At 37.6% G+C, this 24,573-nt stretch overlaps 1 long non-coding RNA gene across 1 annotated transcript in view; it reads left to right on the forward strand.

The window, feature by feature from the left end:
• LOC118599683 overlaps nt 1-13,160 on the forward strand; it is a 145,642-nt gene extending 132,482 nt beyond the window's left edge. The window contains exon 3 of the long non-coding RNA XR_004949136.1: nt 10,790-13,160. This is a non-coding gene — a long non-coding RNA (uncharacterized LOC118599683). The remainder of the gene's footprint in view (nt 1-10,789) is intronic.
• Nucleotides 13,161-24,573: the final 11,413 nt, after the last annotated feature.

The raw sequence follows: 24,573 nt of genomic DNA on the forward strand, positions 1-24,573 counted from the left end.
GTTGACTGGATAGAATCTAGACCAGGGGTGTCATTCATACGGACCCAGGGCTGTGTCCAGCCCGCCAGATGGTTTAATCTGTCACAATTAATCCCAGACACGAAGAGAGAAGAAAAAATAAAAGGATGTTCCAAAAACAAGCAAGTCTCTAGCCCGACAAGAGCAGGAGAGACTTCAGTTTCCAGGAGGCTCGTCGGTGCTCCTGTTCCTGACAGTGGACCTCGTGACTGGCTCATTTTGCGTCTCGGAGGGGGAGAGATTCCCGGTGGCTCGTCAGTGCACCTGTTCTTGGTGGTGGACCTCGTCTCTGGCACGTCTCGCATTTGGATGATGCGAGACGTGTCCCACAGCCCATCTGGATGAAGCCTATCTGCTACACTATTCAAAACATCTAGTTGTAGAGCTGGATAAGCTAATTCTTCTTTAACAATCCTGGTAAATCTCGTAATTTTTCCTTACCAGGAGGGAGGTTTTAAGGGCAAGAATAACCAGTTAGCTGTCTTTTTTAATTTTATGTATTTGTTCATTTGTTTATTTATTTATTTGTTTATTTGGAACCCCATTAGCTTCCACAAAGTGGTCGCTAGTTTTCCTGGGGTCCATAAGCATAAAATGCACAAATTTTACAAGTTTCACATAAACTTTAAAAGGATTTCACAAAATGTACACACCCATTAAACATATTTACATTTCAAACTAAACATGTTAAAATAAGGTCAAAGCAAATTCATGTTTGCATCCATCATACTAATAATACATACATTTTATACAAACAACAGACGTTTCATTAAAACAAAACGTACAAATCGTTACAGTTATTGTAAGTGGTCCATGTATGTTAACTTTTAAATCTTTTTGAAATGATATTCGGTGTTAAAAAGCCTTATCCTCCCACAAAGTTGATTCCATGCAACAGAAGATCTAAACAGAACCAATTCTTTAAAATTACCTACATGAAGCCCATTGAGGCAATTGTTTTTGTGATATTGGGCTATATAAATAGAATAGAATTGAATTGAATAGGTTCAAACTAAAATAATTTGTCTTTTCAAGGTACAGTGTTCTTTTAAAGATAGTTTTGCATATTTATACTTGTTTTTTTCTGAAACACTAAGAGAAAAAAAATACAGTTTCAATCCAAAATGAAGTAGAAAAGCAACCTTCAAAAAATTGTTTGTTTGCACAAAAAGCGGTTCTGACACAAATGCTTTAGATTTCTGTGGCTTTGTTCAGTCTTTTCCACTTGTGTGAAAGTGAGAAGTGATTTTTAGTTAAAACTGATCCTGTAATAACATTTTAGAAACCAACTTTCTGAAATCTGCTTAGATTTTAGGTGTGTGGATTCTAACAAAAAATGACCACCTTTACAAAGTTGAAATCATCAGGATGTAAGCTTCAACACACTTGGTTTAGGGATTTATCAGCTTTGTACGGTGGCCCTGAAGTGCAAATCACATTAACAAATCACTCAATGCGAAAACATACTAAAGATTACAATGACAATTTAAAAAGCAAAACAAATAAAAAAAAAACACATGGTATTTAAATAACAAAAAAAAAAAAAAAATCTCAAACTAAAACATAGTTGTGAAAAGTTCAAACAAGATAAAAAATGAAAAATTCAGTAGTTTCCAGAAATCAAATGAAAGTGAAATATATTCCACAAGCATATCCAGTATCGCTTCATCCCAAATAACTTGAAAGTCGAAATGATAGACAAACATCATCATCCAATCAGTGATGTCCCATAGTACCTACCTTTGCCAGTTTCTTCTTCTGTTCCGTTTCTTAACATTTCGATATTGGAGACTTTTGATCACTTTTGATTTCTAAAAAGTAATCATTAGTTATATTAGCAATTGTTGTTACATTTATGTTTTTGCGTTGAGTGATTTTTTTTTTATTTTTTTTTTTTAATGTGATTTGCACTTAAGGGCCACCGTACCTTTGACTTTTTTGTGGCTTGATTGTGACTGTGATCAGGAATAATTATTATTATTTTTTTTTATTTACTTTTTAGCCATCTTTTGCATTTTAATAATACATTTGTGAACCATAGACCATAACCAACAGTAAATACAACTTTTTATGGCTTTTATTGCATTTTACATACATTTCACAGACTTTCTGATCTTTTTCGTTTACATATCCAGACAGTTTTTAACTGTGTTTCAGTGATCTAACTGAGTTGATTAATTTGGTTCTAAAGACCATGCAGATGCTAAGTTTTTGGGTGGAACAAACTCCAGTGAATTTGTCCCTTCCCATTTCAAGCTTCAGAAAAAAATTTAATTGGAGTACCCAGTCCAGTTAAATGCATAGTTTTGAAAAATATGTAACACCTTTGACATTACTTGCCTTACGTATGTGTACATGCTGGGACAACTGAACTTAATAAAATATGTTTCCATGCTGAATTTGTTCAGCCAGAACCAACATCTCTTTTGATGCTGGGATTTTTCTGCACCAGCTTTTCCATAAATTCAAAAAAGCCGTTTCATTTGTCTGCGATCTACCTGCTCTAGCGCTGATTGACATAGACTCAGTGCTTGGACATTTTGGAGCAAATAGAAACCAAACAAGGTCAGGGTCATCCCAGAATGCTCTGCTGCTCCAGCTAGGTCCTTCGGGTGCACTGGCACATTTCCTGACCTTTCTACTCAGTGGACATCATCCCACAGATTAAAACAATTTAATCCACTCGGGACAGGTTGACTCCATCTCCCACACAACTATCAACCGCCTTTTCTCTTTCACTTTTTAAAATTAATACCCATTGTTTTTGCTAAGCTGAGGATGTCCTGGAGGCTGCCTCCCGGGGTAGAGAGTGTGTATGTGACTGGGAAGCACATTAGATTCAGGAGAGAGCGGGCTTCAGTGGATTACTATGGCCCCAAAGTGCTGTGCCCTTTCATTAACCTTGCCTTTTAGTTGTCTCATTTAATGCAAAACTAATTTCTAATGTGCAGTTTGTTAAACAGTTCTGCAACTAATTCTAATGCAGTGATTGTGTGTGGGTGTATGTATTGTTACTCTTATTGCCTAAGGTTCACTCTGCCAAGCCCCCTAATTACTCCCCAAAACAGGCAGCAAGGCTTCTCATATGTGCTATCATCATTTTAAATTTATTTTGATTGATTTGTGTCATCTTTAACTATGCTTTGGGCTGAGGTCGATAGATAAAGATCAATACTTTAATGTTTTCCTCTGAACCTTTATTAAAAAATAGATTGGCTATAAAGAGGGTTGAATTACAAGGAGGAGTGCCTACTTCCAATGCATGTCAACTGGAATCTAATTGAACAGCATTGAACCGGCGGAGATGAGGCCAGGGAATGGGAGCTGTGGTGTTACAGAGACGAGAAGGGCAGGAGTCTGAAACTAAAAGTAAAGTGAGAAAGAAAAAGTTGGCAAGCCTTTAAGCTCAGCAAGATATCGATGCTCATACTCAACTTTGTGAGGTGTTTTCTCACTTAAGAAATATTGGTTTGACCAGAATTCTGTTGTATTTAATTCTTTGTTTTTTAATGTGCAGGTTTCTTGTCTTTAAATCACGTAGAAGTCGCATCTGAGATTTAGTCCCCAAACTATGCCAAAAATGCAATTTATACTCCAAAAAATGTGGTACCTGCCGGCTCCAAGAAGCCAGAATCCCATCCCAAAAATGAAGACCTATTACTAAGTCTTTAAATCTTCTATGCTACCTACTTTTAACTAGTTTTTTTATTGAACTTTCCTTTTGTTCAAGTTAATTGGCTATTACACCAACTAACATTGGTTTAATACCATCTAAGTTAAGGACAAGTCCAAATTGAGATTATAGTTGCTTATTTTATGGTGAATTCACAACAGAAACCTCATGGGGTCTTTGCTGTATAGGGGTAGTACAAAGCAGGGCTATTCAGAAGTGTCAGAAGCTATCAGAGTTGCGTTTGAATTGATGTACCTGTGGATCATCATCCGTGTCGCAGAAGTTTATTTAGACCATGGGTCCCGCAACTACGGCCCACGGGCTGGTTCTGGCCCACCTCCACATTTGCCCCGGCCCCCAAACAGTATTAGAGAAGCATGATTTTTTTTCCCTCAGTCTGGCCGGTCGACCCACATAGAGCGTGAATTTTTATTCCACCCTTCTGCAGTCTGAACTATCACAGGAGGGGATAGACTATTTATTGGTTTACTTTTAAAAATGTTTTAGTATTATTTTTTTTATATGAAGATAACAGAAATGAATTATTTTAAATTTGGCTATGTGTGGCTTTCTAGAAAACCATAAATCTTTACGTTTAGGCTGTGATTGTTACACTTTTTCTGTTAGCCTACACACTGACCCCGGCCCACATCAGAGAAAAAAGCTATGTGGTCCTCTCAAGATAACATTTTGAAACCCCTGATTTAGACGATTGGAGTTCCTCTACTTTTCTGGTTGAAGTTCTGAAAATTGACTCAGGCGAGTCGTCGTTTGTAAAGATGAAAGTATAACGTCCATTGTCAGGTTGATTGAAACAGAAAGTAGTTCACTTGAGTGAGACATGATGATGCGAATGAGGAATAGAAAACCAAAGGTTTTCTGAATCCAGGATGTCAGGATTACATGTTCAAACCATGTGTCCATCTAGTTTGTGGTATAAGCATTTTTTTTTTCTTTTTTTGCTATTTACTTTCTTAGGTAAGTTATCACACACTCTTCAATGTGGAAAGTATGTACTATTGGAGCTTGCATAGAAACTGCTAGCACTTGCTGGAAAATCACTACATTTGGGATTTGGTGAGGCCCGAGAGGTTATTACAAGTATTTCTGTTAACATGTTTTGTGAAAACAACTTTACACAATACACAACAACCTTGTCCAGTAAATCCCAACTAAAAAATGTCTTTGTCAAATAAACCTAGCCCTATTAGCCCTTTGAAGATCCACTCCAATGAAAACCATTTCTTTGGTGTTTTTAACATGTTTTGTGGTATTTTTCTAGTGATAGAGGTCAAATATAAAGAACATTAAGCATACAGTTCAATTTTTTATGATCAACTCTTATTCCTTCTTTCAATTAACAATGAAAGAGCACCATTATCAATCAAGATACTTTATTAATCCCCTGGGGGGAAATTCATTCTAATGGAATGATGGGCAATGATGGCACCTTGTCCGGTGGTCATCAAGAATTAACGCTGAGCATCTTGTGTCCAAAGCATTTCTCAGCATATTTTGCTAAAGTCTTATTAATGAGTGACCCAACTGGGTTGTGAGGGCAGGAAGCAAAGGGAGGATGACGGGATTAAAATGTCATTGTTATGTGTGTCAGACTAGAGGAGAGAGCAGGGCTGTGGTGCATCAGATGCTTTTTCAATCCAAACTGTGATTAACCTTTTGTACAGGGCACAGATTATGGCCTAAAAGTGGTCTGCTTACAGACACACATAAACATAGCCATGGATGCTGCAGCAAAGCTCAGTGAGGTACCGGTGAACTCCACTGACTATGATTACTGCAGTTAAATGACTCTTATTGTCATTGTGTTGCTCTTTTTAAAATTGCATAATGGGAGTTCTCTTTTAGCATAATTATTATTTTTTTTTGTCTTTGGTCAAATGCAGGTGGAATAAAGAGGAAATGCAAAATACAGTAACAGAAAAGTAAATATGAATAACAACAGAACAAATCCCGCTCAATGTGATGATTATGCACCTTGATTTGTTTTTTCAGCTACACAGTATTTTCTTGGTTCTTGTTGTGTTCTGTTTTGAGGTTTTGGTTTCTCTCCATGTCAGTCACAATCAATGAGTTATATATTGTTAGAGATGACACGCAAGCTTTTTGCTATTGTACAAGATAGGTAAAGAGAGACGCCATATATAATAGAAATTTTTATTTTGAAACCTGAACCTGTTTTATCCGTTTTCTGGACGTGTCAACGGACTGGCAATACAGTAGACCTCCTAGGTAAAGCTTGTGTTGCGGAGGGATGGATGTCAGATCCGGACATGATGGAGGCGATCTAAAAATTCCATTCTGATTAATGAATGTTCTAGTTTGTCATGTCTATGCAACAGAGATGCACCGCAAATGTACCAGTGGAAATGTGACATCACACTCAGACCTGCTTCAGGTTCCAACGAAACAAAGTCCTACATTCACCATTTTTTTACACTACTGATGGATCAAGGCAGTGTCAAAAAACAGTTTGTTAAATTGAAATCTTTGTCTATTTATGCACAAGTTTGTAAATTGCAATGAGTCATGCATTATATTAATATGGAACCTTTCCATACGGAAACCCCGCGGAGCAGGAATGAAGAGTCTCTGAAAGCAGGCTGCCCATCATACAGTTAAACCCATAAGAATTTTTGTAGAAAGCTGTTAAGAAGTGTGCAAAAAAAATAAAAAAACAGGTCTGACATTTGAAAAGTTTATCTTGTTTGTTCACATATGCCCAAGTACTGTGTGGTTTCATAAAAGACACAAAAAGTGAAATCTGAAGCACATATTTTGTATTCTTATCTTGATTTTCTCAAAGCCACAAATAAACAAAAAGCAAGAAAGCAGTAAAGATGTGTTAAATAGAGAGTGGGACGACTTCAGTGGCTAATTGAAATAAATTATTTAAACTCCTTATTCTTTTAGATCTATTTAAACATAGAAAATGCAATGTGAACTTTATGACAATTCGCCGCTCTCTGCCTCTAAATTACAATTAATTTAAGGACTTGAGTGTTTCCATGTGCGTTTAGACAGGCATGGCAGTTAAACCCCAGTTATAAATTGCAAAATTTGACAGTTCAAGAGTGCTAAAAGGTGAAATCCTGTTTAGGTAAAGGTGCAGAAGGATGTGAAATCAGGCACAATGGACAGTAATGAAGGTGGCGGTGGGCTCGGCCAGCCATAGTGCATTTTGTTGTAATGTTGTCCCAGTTGTCTCGTCGGAAATCAATAAGAATCAAAAGTCTCTGCAGGCACATGGAGGTCAAGGCTTTGTCTGCCTAAATATTTAATTCTGGGTAAAACATCAGGAGCTTTTAAAGATGAGCACACGGTCTCTTCACCGAACATGCAGACTCACATGAGGACAAATACACACAAAAGAAAAAGTGCGTTGTTAAAGATTATGACATCCTTAAGAAGTCTTAGAAGCAGGGGAATATCTGAAAAACACAGAACTTTCACTGTTTTTGTTTAAAAAAGAAACAACAAATGTAATAAAAAAAAATGTAATTTTTAGTAGGTATACATTTACTTAATATTTAAATCATTTGACGTAAATTTTTGAGTCCACAGTTAAAGACAGAGTGCTTAGTGTTTGTCGTGACTGTTGGTATCCATGCTTTGACAGCAGCGCTGAATGCTTGTCCATTCTGCTTCAGGTCAGGCCTGGGTTATCATCAACCCTAATCAATTATTAAAACTCTGGGTACCCTGGCAGAGCTAAAAAAAGAAAGAAAGTTGGATGGATGGAGGTCACTCTTTACATAACATTTTCTTGAATATCATCTTACTTCTTAAAAAATATCACAACTCAAGAGCTCAAAACATGCTTTAGTTTATCCAATCTCTCTAGTTATCTATTAAATTTCTACTGATTTGATAATTTAGGTAATTCGTACCAACATAGAAAGACTAAACTTTTTCCAACATGAAAAATATTACATGAGTATATAATCCTGAAACAAGCAGAAGGCTACGAAGTATTGATTTATGACCTATATGTCTATGGAGTTTGTGTCCCAGACCAAGTTTAGGTTTTATCTGGACCAACCTAATTTCATCATCACCTTTCAAGTTCTCATTTCCACCTTTGCTCTTAAAATTTACATTTGATAGTTGATGAGGGCCTGACAATTCCTTTGAACAACAAGTTGGTTCTTTGGTCCATTTTGAACGATTCAATTCATCTGATTCACTGACCTAAAATCGATCCAGGACATGGTTGGTGAAAAATTCAACCAGTGTGTCTCAGAGTTACATACTTGGTTCTGGATGTGAAGTTTTCCAGATTTAATGGGGGCAGCCATCACGTAAGAAACGTAGATTTGGGGAAACTCAAAACCTCAATTTTTGATGCGTTGTCATGCGTCAAAATGGGACAACTTGGAAATGAGAATGGGTTGAACAATAATGAATGTCAAATCCATTCACATTTTAGTTTTATAAAGTTCAGCCCATTGTTGTTGTTTCACATCAAACTAATTCAAAGGAGACACTATTAAAACATTCTACCACACTTTATGGTCACATGTCTTTCCACACATTGGACTGTCTGAAAGGATGACTAGATCCTTTTTTACTGTCATGACATATGATCTCCACAGTAATCGTGCTTGATTGTTTTTATATTATAGTAAAATAAGCCTGCAGTCCCTCCATACAAATGGTATTTTACAAGATAAATATAAATTAATTCATTTTATTTTGACAATTTTATAATGGTATAAGTTGATTTGATTAACAACTTGCCTCAGACAGATTGATCTGGTTGGACCACAGGAATATGAATTGATTAATCAATTAAGTTGATGTATCGTTACACCCTTAATGTTTGATAAGGGCTTACGAACTTTGCCTCCAGCCGGGAGATTTTGCAGAAAACCTAGTAAAACTTTGTAAAACCAAACAAATATAGAAACACAAATATTAGTGATTGGCATTCACATGATGGCACTTCTTCACCTTCCTTGAAAAACCAAAGGAGTTTACAGTCACAGTCACACTCACACACACACAATGATGGCAGCTCAGCTTCCCAATACTGGCACCAACTTATAACCACCAGGAGCAATGTGGGGTTTAGTTTCTTGCCAAAGTACACTTCAACATTGTGCCCATCATCATGGGCGGGCAAGCCCAGAACAGAACTTGCAATCTGCTGATCAGAAGATGGCCACTCTACCTTTACACCATGACTGCCCCGAGTAAAGGGATTATCATTCCACTACTCTTTTATCCCTTGTTCTATCCTAGGCATGTTTACATTAAAGGGGGTCATTTGGACCCCAAAAGACAGCCATTGAATGTATTTTTTTCTAGGATTTTCTATCTTCACTGGTCTCTGTGGCAGACATAAAATCAAACTTTGTCATGGGAGGGATCACACATCAATATAGGGGTTGGGCCATCTGGACCCCATAAGATAGCATAAGGGTTATACAAAGTGGAGGCTTCTTGACAAAACATACCAAGTGAGTAATACCAAAAAACACCAATGTTATGGTTCCCAGAAGGATCCTCATGCACTTACTGTGGAAAACTCAGGTGCCAAAATGACCATACAGGATAAAAGTCATGGTACTAGTGCATTCCTGAATAAGTGTTTCATTTATTAATCAAATGAAAGATGTTTTAGTTAGATTTCCCATGACCCCTTGCTCATTGGTCCCTGTAAAAAAATGAGAACCCTTACCACGAGATGAAGAATGAAAGATTGGTCACATCCATGCTTATCAGCAAAGTTTAAAATTGGTACTTTCCAGCCTCCATAGTAATTAGGAGGACAAGGCTGCAAGGCTTTTTGGTCAATTTAATGTTTATGAGTAACTAAAATGGCCCAAAACACGAATGTCACACTTGTCCAGCACGTCTTTCAACTCCTCCTAAAGAGAAAGCCATAATGCAAGAAAATGATGAAGTTACAAGCCAATGATTTAGTATGGCTCCTTGGCCACTGACTGGAGTTAATGTGTCACACCACACACCCCAGAGGAAATCATTCAGTCTGTCTGTTGGTAACAGCTGATGTAAATGGAGGATTCAGAAATCGGTGGAAGAGTGGGAATACTGTTGGCTTTCTGTGGAGATAGTCGCGGTTACGAAGGACAATCATCTGGACAGAAATGTCTTATCCACTTCACAAAAAGAAGAGGAAGAAGATCTTACTGTATAGTACAACAGTCCTACAGTTATATGAAGAAGTACCTCAGGCTCAGTCCATGATGGTATCTTAACTCCAAAATCAGATATATTTTATTATGTCCTGTCAAATGCAATTTGACATTTGTCTGATGTGTCATGGCTGGACCATGAAGTTCACTGCCCACCACCACATCTGTCCTTTCCACCAATAGAGGACATGTCACAGTGGAACCAAGGTGACCCAGATGGGCCCATATCCAATCAATGTTGGCTCGTCTTAAGTGTAATCACTAAAGACAGACAGACAAACACACACGAAGGCACGCACACACACAGACAGGATTGCCATGCCTTGGTCGATGGGCCCATGGGCTGGTCTGAAAAGGCGTCACATCTGAGAAGCATGTCGTTCCAGCCTGATGAGCAATCTGCTTCATCAAAAGACCTTTATCCCAATCAATAAGGCTTTCAGCAAGGGAGCTCTGCGCCTCCTGTCCACAGTTCCTACCCCTGTGTCTCTGTGTGCGTGCTCAGCGGGGGGCATGTTGGTGTGTGTACACTGACCGTGCTAGATGCAAGGTTTTCTTTAGATGCTCTACACTAATATGACGAGATGCTGTTTTCCTCTTTCATTGCTTGTTTGTGTGCATATGCATCTCACTGGTGTCACTAAGTTCAAGTGTGCACGAGTTTGACAGATGAATTGTTTTTGTTTCCCTGAAAGCCTTTAAGGAATCAAAGTGTCATTGTTGGTGCATGTTTGTCATCGATGGATCCAAGCATGAAAAATAAATCATACACCTGAGGTGTGCAAGCTATGTGGTCAGGGCCCTTCCAACTTTATTTTTAGCTCTGTCCATCTCTTTTTTTTTTTTTTTTTTTACTTTTACCTTCCTTTCAAACAAATGTAATCCCTTTTTTTAATTTTGCATTTTTTCTTTGTCACAGGGAGCCAAATCCATCAATGTGCCAATGGAAATGGAAAGAGTCTGCAATCAAATGTAAGGAGCATCCTCTTTGTGAAACTTCCAATAATATAGTGGCTAATCGTACTTGTATCATATAATGCTCTACTTGCTTGTCCTGAAGGAAAAACTGTGTTAATACTAATAAAAGACTTTGCTGGTAACACAGGATATCCTAAATATTGTTTGTGAACCCTCTTCACATTGGTCAGGTTTGTTGGCTAAGCTTGTCTCCACAAGAAGAGATCAAGACATAAAAAAGAGGTAAAAGGCAAGTTAGCTCACCAGCTAAGATATCCATTAGCTAATAGCAACCGCACTTAGCAAACAACTCTCCCTGAATTCAACAACCTGAACCGCCAAAAATACTTTTTTAACTCCAACTTGCAAGTTTAACCATCAAGCCCAGTAAAGACAGCAATAAAAAAATAAGGCTTAGCAAACAAAAAAATGTAGTAAAGCTAAATAGCTAGCAGGCCCCAATACTGCCTGTTAGCAAGAAGCAACTCAGTAAATGGAGCAACTCAAAGAATGCAAATAAATGTATTTATTTATTTTTTCTTTTTTATAATCCTAAATAGTATTTAGATTAACATATAATAACCAAAGTCATGGCAGATTATTAAAGATGTAACAAGTCTGATCAAGTGTAATATTGCTTCTATAGATTTAATCAGAAAGGATGTGATGAAAATGATGGTTAATAAGACAATGGTTGCAAGTGGAACTAGGAGCACACACTTTTTTTTTTTACAAAGGTATTTTATACTGTCAAATATAAACGTTCAGAAGCAGACTGGATCACTGCACTTCATATATATAAGAACGTTTTCCTTTGTTTTTTTTTTCAAAATTGTATCTGAAGTTCATTAAATATGTTGCAACTTTTTGGAAGTCTGACAAGAATTTAAAGTAATCCTGGTTGAACTGTTATCTTTCAGTTTTATGGCAAAGATGTCAAGCTCTTGTCACATCACTTTATTTAAATGTTCTGCTGTCCTGAGATCTGGCTTGACTATTCAATTAACAAAAACTAAATTAAAAACATATGCTGTGATTTTTAATCCTTTAATTAAAGGATGGTTACGATTATTTTTTTAGGGAGCAATACTCCCTTTGTTTGGTAGAGTTCCCTGTGTCTCAGTAACATTTGGCAAAAATTAAGTTTTGCCACTCTAAATTAAAAAAAAGAGAAATAATAATAAATCAAATTAAAAACCCTCAAAATGTGTAGTCCTGAGTGTCCGTTGGTGGATTTTGGGTTTGAATCTGTTTCAACTCCTAACAAGATAATAGCTCTGGTTAGCTGTTACAGCAGAGCGCTGAATTCATCTCTTATCTTGATCATCCCACAACTCCCTCAGGGTGCTGGCTAATTAACCTAATAAAAACACTAACCATTTTCCTAAGGTAAATTAAATTGACTCGTCAATGGTGTACATCAATACACATAAGGAGCATTAGTACTTTGTGGGAGGACCATTATAGGTACAGAGAAGGAAGTAGAATATGAGCCATAGTAAAAAAATGATTTGCCGTCAATAATATATAGCAATTTAAATGTTTTGTGCATATATATTTTTCCTAACCATGTTCATTTTAAGTTATAAATGACACTTAATGTTCTTGAGATTTTAGTTTTGCTTTTTGAGCAGGGGCACATACATTTTTTTTATGGCACTGGAAGGTTCCACTCTGTCGTTTTTTAGTATTTAGGGATTATAAATGGAATCTGGACACAACCCAAGTAAACATTATTGCTTATTACCGGGGTTTTTTTTTGTTCATTTTGTTGTTGTCAGTTATTCCTGAGGTGTTGTTCTCTGAGAAATTATTAGTTCAAAGATGAATTTAAGACACAACAATGAAGTGAACATAGCCTAATGCTGTGCTAATATTAAATCTATTCTCAATCCGAATGTTCTCCCAGTTTGGCGTTTTTGTTCTGCTTCAAGTTCAATATAAGTCCTTTCATATTAAAGACCAGCTCAGATAAAATTTTGTAGGGAAAAATTATCTGTTGACATGAAGAACATTGATCTAAAAATTGCATTTCTGAGTATTTCTTTGTTCAAATTGTTTTAAACTAGAAGCAGAAAAAAATGTGTTTGAAAAAGATTGAATTTGTTACATAGAACATTTGCTGGGTGGGCCACAAAATTCTTGCTTTGCTCCATTTTGATGTAGCCACAACTAGATCCACATAAGGTCTTCATTTTCCTCATTTGACCTGGTACCTGGCTCAAAACTATACGACTGGATATCTTCATTATTTCTTGCACCGATAGATCAAAAGATGATCGGAGTGGGACTTTAAAGACCTCGTGTGGTGAAAATCAGGATTTTTCTTAAACTGCAATAAAACATTAGTATTTATGTCACAAATGAACCCCCGTATAATTATTTTGTCACCCGCGGCCCAGTGCACTCTCTACAGGCGTTCAAAGATAGCGCGGTCGCTCAGATTTTGGGCAGCCACCGATAAGTAGGTCATAGGTCGTGTGACGTCAGTACAGGAACATACAGCTAGATCCGCTAGTGTTGTGATGACTTTCTGGGCATGGAATTACTTAACATAATAGAATTTGGACTGCCGTGGATTTGGGGATTCGAACGGGATAATGGTGAATAGGAGTGTGGTATTTGGGTGCAGTAATGTGCCGAAGAAGGGGGTTTCCCTTCAAGAAATTTCCCGTTTCAATAAAGGAGAGGGGCGCTCCCCGGTCAGGGGGAGGGTTTGAGCCCTCCCCGGCCCTCCGGAGGAGGAACGCGGGGGATGTACGGGCACCTGGCGGGCGCGCGCCGGACGGCCAGGGTGAGGCCGCCGCAATGAGGGGGGTTTGCGGTTCCAAGGCCCCGGGCCGGGCATGGGGGGCGCCGTGGGTTCGGCGGACAGTCGTCCGGCGCCGGCAGCCGAGCCCGCACGAAGGGTTTTTACTCCCTCCCGGGGCCGTGAGGCCGGCGGGGGTGACCTCCGCGCGGGGCGCAGGAGGACCCCGCCGGCCCTCTGGAAAGAGGACCCGCGCGGAGGTTGGTTGCGTGCGGGCGAGGGAGGCCGAGAGGGCGGCGGGGGAGCGAGCCCACCCGTCGCCGCAGCAGACACGGGCGGGGGGGCTCCATCCGCCTCGGCCCTGGAGGAGGATGATAAAGGACGCTCCGCGGCAGCGGCGGCGCCCTTCCTTTTCCGGTAATGATCCTTCCGCAGGTTCACCTACGGAAACCTTGTTAGGACTTTTACTTCCTCTAAATAGTCAAGTTTGATCGTCTTCTCGGCGCCATCGCTGTATGAGCTTTCACCATCGTCATCCGAAGCCCCTGTATCCTCAGATGAGGAAACCTCCAGTTCAAACTGGTAGGGCTGTACACCCTCCGAACCCTGTGTTTTGTTAAAATTTCCGTGTTTGATGAAGGCTCATCACCTTCATCCAAAAAAATATCCGCTAAATCGTGGTCTACGTCGCTTCTCAAACCGTCCGCCATTGTTGTTTACACTCTGGGATCCCTGAAGTGACGTCACGCGCAGCCCCCGCCCATCACCACCTATCGCCCAAATTTGAAGCTGTGCACGACCATAAAATGATCAATAAAATCGCGCTGGATCATTTTAAGTGAATATTTTTATCATATTCGTTTTCCAAGTTCCATTGACTTTCTAAATTAAAAAAAAAAAAAATTGCCACTGCACGAGGCCTTTAAAGATAGTAGATTTTTTGTAAATACAGATAGAAACAAAGTTTGCATTAAAGTGCGATTAAACCTTATTTCTACTGTAGAAAGTGGTTTGACCTTGACCTTGGTACTATAAAGCTCCTCGTCTGCCTCTCTCCGCCTGCACCACAGCCCTCCTGCCTCTTCCTGTTATTGTTAAAGGTCCCTTCTGATGTTTTAATAAATTAGCCTTGATTAACTAGATTGTCACCATTTTGATTCTAATGGGGTCTTAAACAAACTCTACTGTGATGGAGTCATCATAAAAAGACGGTCTCTGTTGTGTACTCAAGGCGCTGCCATGAGTGTTTGAGAATGCAGAGACGGTGAGCTTTCACAGGAGCCCTGTTTGTTATTAAGTCATTATGGGGACCAACAACTTTTAATGTAGCTTCAATATTCAGTAAGAAAACAAAACGAAAAAAAAATGACTCTTATCTTTATGTACAGAATATTACAAAACAACTGCAGCTTTTTGAGCTGGGAGTCGTCTTTATTCACGGTCCGCTTTATTGTGGTTTGAGGTTTAAGGAAGTGTAAATGTATGAATTGTGGTTTTTTGCCTGATCACAATGACGAAAAGCTGCTGATATATTTCCTTTACTGCATGTTACATGGATCCTATGGTTTGGATGAATAGTTTAAATTTGTAATGCATGTACATCTGTTACTTAAAATTAACTCCTAATCAGGCCAAAGTATTTTTTCAGTCTTGGCCCTCTGTTGACTTTACCCCGCCAACTTTCTTTCATATAAAAGGTGGTGTTCTAGAAAGATTTTAGTTACAAATGGTAACTTTAAACCCTTTCAACAGTGAATATCATATAGTGAAATTAAACTACAGCATATACCCTTGACTTCTGAGCATAACCAACAAACTTGATTTGATTCTTTGCTAGATAGAAAACATTTTTACTGAAACTAAAGTTTGCTGACATTCTGTTGCTCGGAATTAACCACACTAAACATGACAGCTGAAATATAACATGAAATGTAACATTTACATGCAATTTACCCAAATTAAAAACAAATCTTTATTAAATCTCATTGCAAATTTAATCAGCCTTCTTCTGTTGTTTCTAGGAGACTGCTGGGTGTATTTTTAACTAAAGCATCAAAATACATCACAGGCATTTCACAAAAGTAGATGCAAAGTTGTTTCAAAACAAAGATTAAGTTCTCTTTAACACGATTGCAGTTGTGGACATATTTTAAATTACAGTTGTGACTTTAGTGTTGGGTCAAAAAGCTGTTAAAAGGACTCTAAAATTAAACAGGTAAAATCATTTGACAATGTGTAATAAATAGAATTAAAGGCTAAAGATTGTTGTTTGTAGCTATCAGTTCCATAAAAATTGACAAAAGTAAAAATAATAATAATAAAGGGAAAATAATGAAAAATTATTGGATCTACATGAAAATATCTGTGTACACATCACACATTAATTCACTCATTTATGTGCATTTATTAAAACATTATACAAAGTTTATGACTTAGATTCAAATGGTAAATGCTCCTGATATTTAGAACAGCAGAGAGAAAACTTGTCATTTCAAACGCGTTCAGAAGTCACGCACAGAAAATAAAATAAAATAAAGATTTCCATCATGTTGCACAGAATTTAAGTGGGATTTAACCTCTGTACATTTAATACCATTCTGATTTTGAAAAAAACCAAAACAAACTTGGAACAAGTCATTCCTTCTCTTTCTGCACATAAAACTTAACTCTGGTGTTGTGTAGTGGTAATAAAAGCTGGTCAGGTCCGGACAAGCAGAACCAGTGATCAGTTGAAGGAAGTGGTCCATGTAAACCCAAATGTATCCTGTTTTACTGAATTTAGATCATGTTTAAAATGTTTTTTTTTCAAACCAAAGAGATGAAGGCTATCATGTTTTATTAGAAGGCTTGAATTTTTTATTTATTTATTTATTTTTTAGAGCTGTGTGTAGTAGTTGATTTACTTTTTCTTGTCAAAACCAGCTTCCAACTGCCTCTTGATTTCTTTTGATGGCCCTAATTTATTTTTTGTTTCTATTGTGTTGCTTATTATGTCTGTTCTATTCTTCGTTTTCAGTTATATGTTTTCATGTCAGTAATAAATGCGTGTACCAAACAAATGTAAATGTACATGCTTTTAAACCAGTGAAACTTGGTTGCATGAGGGAATTGCTACCTCAGCTATAGACATCCCTGGATACAACTCCTTTAGAAAAGATAGAACAAGTGGTGGTGGGGGGGGTTATATGTCAAAGAATCGTTTGAGACAGAGATGGTTGAACTAGACAAAAGTTCATCAGCTTGGCTGTAAATGTCACTTTATCCCAACATATGGAATTTTAATATTTTTGTTATGTACACATCACCTTCCAGTCACTTACAAACATTTTGTCAAAATGTAGAAAAAAATCTAAAAACCTTTAAATCCAACAGCGAAGTAATTATGTATGGAGATTTCAATGTGGATAAATCTTGTAGGAAACAATTAAAGGAATTAACATCAAAATATGATTTTCATCAATGTGTAAATGGCCCAACTCGTCTAACAAAAACATCACAGACAGCAATAGATTACATTTTTTCAAACAAACCAGAAAGACTCATAAGAAGCTATAATTTAGTGTGTGGTTTATCAGACCACAACATGATAATGAGTAATAGAAAACTTACTAAAAAGCGTCTAACTGTTATTAAAGAGAATCAAAAATCGTTGAAGTTGTCCATTTCCCTTGAGGATGGTGTGATACTAGAGAATGAGTTAAAAAATACTAATTGGAATGACGTTTCAAATTATGTTGCTGTGATATGTTTATTTCCTCTTTGAGAAATAATTTAGATACGTTTTTGAAACAATGTGAAAGGCTACAAAGAAAATTACAGGTAAATGGATAAATAATGCACTGCAGCAACTAATGGAAAAATGAGATTCTGCTTTAAAAAACTTAAAACTTAAATTGAACACAGATCTCTTAATATTCAAAAGTTTACCAAGTCAAGTAGTAAAAGAACTGCGTAATTCAAAAGCAAATTACTTTGTGAGAATTTTAACTAAAGTTAAAGGAAACAGTGGAGCAATGTGGAAACAAATTAATAGTATAAAAATCAAGCCTAAAGCTCCAGTAAGAAATTCATGAGTTAAATCAAAAATCATAACAGAACCTTTTCAAGTTGCTAACGCTTATAATACATTTTTTATTGATTCTGTAAAAGATCTTGCCTCCAAATTTCCAGATGACAAACTTGAGTATAATAATTGAGCAACTTTGGCATTAGATAATAATGCCTCCCATATCAGAGAAGTAGATCAATCTGGGGTGTTGAAATCCTGAATACTACCTACTCTAAGGACATATATAACATAGACACAGCATTCCTTAAGAAATATCCCCAAGTCTTAATTCAGCCCCTGACCCATATTATAAATGCTTCTATTAAAACTTGAACATTTCCAGACACTTGGAAGAAATCATTAGTTAAGCCCACCTTTAAGTCTGGTAATACTACAGACATCAATAACTATCGACCAATTAGTTTAAATGCAGTCATGTCAAAGGTTTTAGAAAAAATCGTGTCAGAACAGTTAAATAAATATTTAGAATCTCATCACTATTTACATCCACAACAGTTTCAACTGAGTCTGCCATCTGCACATTGCTGGAAAATATTGTGCAGTCGTTAGACAAAGAAACATTGCTGGTGCTGTATTCCTGGACTTGAAGAAAGAATTTAACACTGTAAATCACAAACTTTTGATTTCTAAACTGTAAACTTTTAACATGTCACAACAGGCAACTTCATGGTTCACGTCCTACTTGCAAGGTAGAGAACAATACATAATTATAGACAATGTAAAATCTGTTAGACTGACTTTTTTTTTAAACAGTGTTCAATTATCTAAAGGACTGTTTTTATTGTAAAAACAATACGCAAATAATGTTTATTATTATGGATTTTTATTTATTCTCATGAGAATTGTATTGTTTTTACAAGAGAAAACGAACCTTTTTTGCAACATGTTAAAAAAAAGACTAATACCATTAAAACTAATGTGTTACTATGCAAACTGCCAACCTTGTTAGTCACACATGGCCATCCATCCTCTGGCCATCCGCAGGAGCAGTCTCCAGAGTACTGAACACACTACACCTCCCAGCTGCCCCAGCGCACTCTCCCCAGATGCCACTCAGCTGACTCTTATCTGACTATCACCCACAAGACACTTAAGCAGTGTGCAGAGTCTCGCTCTGTGCGAAGTATTGCTTGTGCCACCCTGCCTGCCTTACCGAGCGTTTCTACCTGGACCTGGTCTTCTGTTTCTGACCCTGCTTATTTTCTGATTGCCTGCCTCCTGCCCTGACCTTCACCTGGATTCTGACAACTCTCGTCTCATCTTGCATGATCCCATGATGCCTGTCTGACCCTGATTTAGCTTTGTGGATTTAGTGTGCTTAGTTCCTGTCTGAACCAATAAACCTGCTGCATGTGGAACCAGCTGTCTGCCCGTTTTTGACAAAACTATGATAATACGGAGATTCTTAAAAAAAATGGATTTCTTTTTCTCCCTTTTACCATGTATAAAATGGTTTTATGATCAAATAAGCAATAAATTTACAAATGTGGACATTTTGAGTAAACTGCACATCTAGCCTTTTCAGTGCAATCCCACACTGATGTTAGGTTTTGTGGACATATTGTTATTATTATTTCATTTTCACTGAAATATTACTTTGGATGACAAAAAAGATTTACTGTAATGCTATGATGTGATGTACATTCAAGACCGCATTAAGCAACCACTCTTGAGCGCGCTACAGTATTAGCATACGGTGTTCACACAGGTCTATTGCCATCTAACTCTAGCGTATACACTCACAGTTGGAAGAGGCTATAGGTGTGAAAGGTGGGCCGCATGGCGGCCTAAGCAAAAAGGAGTTTCAGCCCCACCCCCCACCCCCACCCCCATGCTAAAATTGTTTAGCATAATACCTCCTTCAGCTGGGACGGGTAGGTTTTGGGAGAAAAAAAAAAAAACATGAATAAATAGCCTAATTATTGCAATTTGGTACCCCCTCCAGCAGTTGATGTCCTAGGCAGCTGCCTATAGGTCGCAGTTCTATTCCAATATATAAAAGGTTCTATCAAACAATTCTAGCTAGGCACAAGCCACAGCTATCAATTGTTCTTTCACAATCCATTTTCAAAAGATTGACACTGCCATGTTTCAAAAAGGATGATAACTATTCTTCACTACCAAGTCTGAGTCTCTGATTCGTCAAAGACCAAAAACCGGCGCAAAAACTTGTGTGAATGTGAGGGAAAGCCTGAAACGCCCATATACGTGCATTTATGTAGACTTTTTATTGAGCATGTGTTTCCGAGCCCGGTATAACGTCGCATAAGAGACAGCAGCTTCCTTGCATTGAATCACGTCACTTGCATGCTCACAAAACAGAATAGGATCCTTTGTTAGCGCTATTTGAAAGGTAGATCTAGTTTCATAAGTTCTATAAGCCATCATGTTGTAAAACATCATTTTGAAAAGCAGTTGATTCACATGTTCCTCTGTAAAAACTTTACCAAAGTGCGTTTGTGAATGGATGGTGTTGAAGTTTTTCTCAAAATGGTTATGAGTGCTCGATTAAATAAAGGATAAAAAATGACTCCCACTCGCTTTGATCGCCCACGCCGTCTGTCTTGTTTGTTTCTCCCTTCTGCTGTGATTCTTCCTACTTTGTCACCTTGTCAGTTTCTTTGTGTCTCTGTGTGGATTGTCGCCATTGTGCACATGTCCATGCACCGCTTCAAACCACGTGTGTGTCTGTCTGCAAAGGTAACCTGCATGTCTGCGTGCTTTGGTCTGGATCTACATATGTGTGTGTGTGTGTGCGCCTGGCGAGTCTCCCGACTCCACCTGTCACTCTCGTCAGAGCAGCATGGAGCTGTGCACACATCACTTTAAGGTAAGCTAAAAAAAAAAAAAAAACAAAACACAACAAACGAAATGAATCCGTTCTGTTTCCTTTCAATCAAGACAGCCACTTGCTAATTTATTATTCAAGGAAAAGGGTTCTAGACAAATCAAAGGGAATTAATGCAGTATTCTCCATCATGTGACAAAGTACTCTTGTGTTCAGAGCTCCAAAACGCCAAATACATAGTACAGTAGAAATTCATGCTAAATCTTAAAAATTAGACACAAGTTCAACAACATACGATGTGACTTTTGTTATGTTGTAGAAAAATAGGTCACACTGCAAGAACAGGCCCTTAGAAAAAAAAAATCATACCACATTGACAGATTTTCTTTAAATAAATAAATAAAACACAACAGAGTCAATGTAGACAAACTGCTGGTCATGAGACAGACTCACTATGCAACACAAGCGAAGTGCCAGTTTAACACAGACGGGCCCGTTTAAAGTTGGAGTAAGACATCTTTTTTCTTAAACTAAGATTATTTTGCTATTGAACAAAAAAAAAATTAAACATTTATAGATCTTGCAGTTGATTATGTCTGAAATCTTGGAAACTATCTTGGTCCTGTCTGCAGGAAACTGTTACAGACAGTTTAAGGTCATCTAATCCAGTGGTCCCCAACCACCGGGCTGCAGACCGGTGCCGGTCCGTGGATCCCTTTGCCACCGGGTCGCGGAAGAACTAATACATTATGCACATTTTTTTAATTTTTTTATGAGATAGAAATCATTTACTTTGAAAATCGACTGGATTCTCTCGATTAGCTTGACCGCTAAAAGCAGTCTGGCAGCTTGTAACACAAGAAAAGTTGCGTGGAACCTTTCTTTGCAAATGGATGGGATACGTTTTTAACCAGTTTTTAATCACTCTGGTGTTCTGAGATCTCTCAATTAAAAGAAGAGAATAGACTGACCGTTTCTGCCTTGCAATTTTGTTTGTGTATTGCTGTTCTGCAGGTTCTCATTCTCTGTATTCAGTAATCTGATTTTACTCTCTATAGTTTAAACTACTTTCCACATTATGCCAGGATTTATACCTTTGGTTGCTTTCAATAAAACTTCAAGCATTTTTTTTTCAATGTAATGTGTCAGATTAATCAAACTGAACTGTTGTTGAGAGATGGTGTTTTAAAGTCTCCCTTGTATAATAAAAAAGAGGATAAAACAACAAACATTTTTTGTCTCCTTTTGGATGTCATGTCTGCATAAGTACCATATTTTTTGGAGTATGAGTTTCATTGTTTGTTTTAATATTATGTAATAATAATGCAATTGTAATAATATGTTGGGCCGGGAATCGATTGAAAAAAAAAAACTAATTAATATCAAATCTATAAAAAATGTATCGCGATTAATCTCTATTTATTTATTTTAGCTACAGTATTCGCCAGCCACTTATTATCTGCAGAAAAATATAAGTTAGACATAGAATGATAGCATAGGGCAGAAAAAATATTAGCATAAAAAGTTGAAAGTAGTAACACAGAGTACCATCAAAAGTCCATGTATTGCACAAAAATATTTCACTTATAGCACAAAAGAAAAAAGTGTATTCATGTATTTATTTTTTTAAGAAGTTCACTTATTGCACAGTAAGTCAGTTCAGCAGCTGTTTCTTGCAAGTTTTTTTTATATAGTATGGTGATGGTTGTAGGACAAAAGCTGTTTTTTAATCTGTTTGTTTGTGTTCCAATTGCTCATATGTAAATGTATATGCGTATACAGTATATATATGTATCTGTTTATATATGTATATGTTCTTCATGAGGACATTTTTGGCTGCTGAGACTTATCTTTCAGAGTGACTTATAGTCAGACAAAAATTTTACACTGTATTTTTGTTGCTTTATCCTAGTTTCACTGCTGCAATTGTTTGCAGGCTATAACCTCTACATCTACAAAGACTTCCTAAGAATCAAGTAAGGAATTATTTTTAAACATCTGCTTTCTAGGCCTTGCTTTATTTAAGTTGGGATGTAGAGACTTTCTGAAAGATGTAAAAAATCTAAAATGAAAGAAAAATCGATAAAATGACAGTACTCCATTTGAAGAAAGCCTGTATTTAAACTATCATGCAGAGTTTGAGCCGGTGTGTTCAGCTCATACTTATCAATGTTCATGAACAGACTCTCTGATCCAAGGATAACAGAAAGAAACCATGTGACTAGCAAATATTGCTCCTGATTTCCTCAGTTGTCGCTTTCTTGTCTTTCAATTTAGCTTTACATGAAAAAGATGATATGCAGTCAGACGCTTTCATCTTCATCCTGTCTGTATTTCCATCACTCAGTGCATGTATGCCGATGAGTCTCCCCATGAAAGTGTTTGTGCGTCTGAATGTGTATTTTTGCAACTGCCACCTCCCTCTCCTGTTTCCTCTCACTTCAATAAATGCTCTTTCTCTCCGCTTCTCCCTCTCCATCTCTCTCTGATATACATAGCAATGACCCCTGTCTCAGTCACGCTGGCACCATGCTGTGAATTCCATCTAAGCAGAAAAACAAGTGGAGATTGTTATGCAAATGGCTATGTGGTGGGCCAAATGGTGATGTTTGCATCTTTATGTGTGCGGAGAGGTGGCAAGAGACGAAAGAAGATGCAGAAAAAGCAGGACGGAGGGAGAAAACGACAAGACAAAATGGACAAATAAAATAAAGTGAAATAAAAATGCAGAAGCAAGTCTGACAGGTATGAGAGGATTATCTGTCAACATGTTTAAAGGGCCTATATGTGATCATATATTACCTCTGTCACACTAAAGAATACTTTGGGTTATTTTTGTGAACTAATTTCCTACCCGAAAGTAAGACGACTCGATCTCTGAGGCTCCGCCTTTCACTCCTAGTGGGTTCTGCCCATTTCATGACATCATCTAAGAGCAGCTTCAGGGGTTTATCGGTGTTTCACCCACAAAACCAACAACATACACATTTTTGCAAAGATGGATGTGCAAACCATACATTTGCCTTTAGCAGCCGCTGCGTTCATTCCGAAGAATTTGGCAGCCGGCCCGGCGTTTATAAGAGACGGGTGTTTTTTCTATCACAGACAGAATGGTGATGGCTAGGAGTTCATTTTGCAGTGAAATTAATACAAGAAATGCAGACAAAATCAGATAAAACATTTCAGAATTTATTGAATTGATGAGAATAACTTTTTGATTAATACTGAATGTATACATTTCTTTTCTCTTTGAAGCGTCATCAGTGTCCGTATCAAAAATCCTTTTCGCTTTCATCCCGATCATTTTTCTGGAGACACGCACCTTTCTGTCTTAGCTCAATAATCCATGTTCAAATCACTTCTTCTAATTCATTGCTCACTTTCTCCACCAGGCAATCATTTGCCTTTTTCTGCAGCGTCTCTTCAATGTCACTTCTCTGCTTGTGCTGATGTCAGAGATGTTTAGGATCCACCCAAAGTGTCAGATTCCTAACCAGAATGTTCTTTGGCGTATGCACTAAGTTTAAACACTAAATCCATTGAGTTTCTTGGCCATTGCTACGCTGGCGATACTGATTACTTGTTGAATAAAATATTCAATACCAATTATCAATGCAGATTGCTAATTTTTCGTATTATTTTTCTCAAACATATTTGTTATCCTAAAAACAAATACCATCAGAAACTTTCAGGTAACTTTATTGTGACTTTATGGTTCAATATTAAAAACCATTCTGTGTAAAGGTGTGTTCACATCGAATGCGATCCGCGCAACAAATTTGCCTGGCCTGCTCCTCTTTCACCATGTGGCAAATTTGTTGTCTGCCTGAACTTGACGCCACGGCTGCATGTGGGAGGAGCTACCGGCTAATGGTTTTAGGAACGGTGTCTGTGGATCTCACTTAGAATGCATGAAGACACAGATCCTGTTGAGAAATCAGGTTTATTTATTGTAAAGAGTTCTACAAAAACATTGGTAATTATGTCTCCATGTTTGGGTTTATATGGTTATTATTGTAAAATAGAGCTCGTACCGGGCGCTTCCATTTCACTCCAGGGGGTGTGTCTAAATGACAGTCACTTCCGCGATGTTTCTGTGTCTCTGTGTCTCTGTGTCTGAGCTTAAAGGCTCACTGTCTA

The sequence above is a fragment of the Oryzias melastigma genome, linkage group LG15 (assembly GCF_002922805.2).
Source record: "Oryzias melastigma strain HK-1 linkage group LG15, ASM292280v2, whole genome shotgun sequence".
Taxonomy (NCBI): Eukaryota; Metazoa; Chordata; class Actinopteri; order Beloniformes; family Adrianichthyidae; genus Oryzias; species Oryzias melastigma.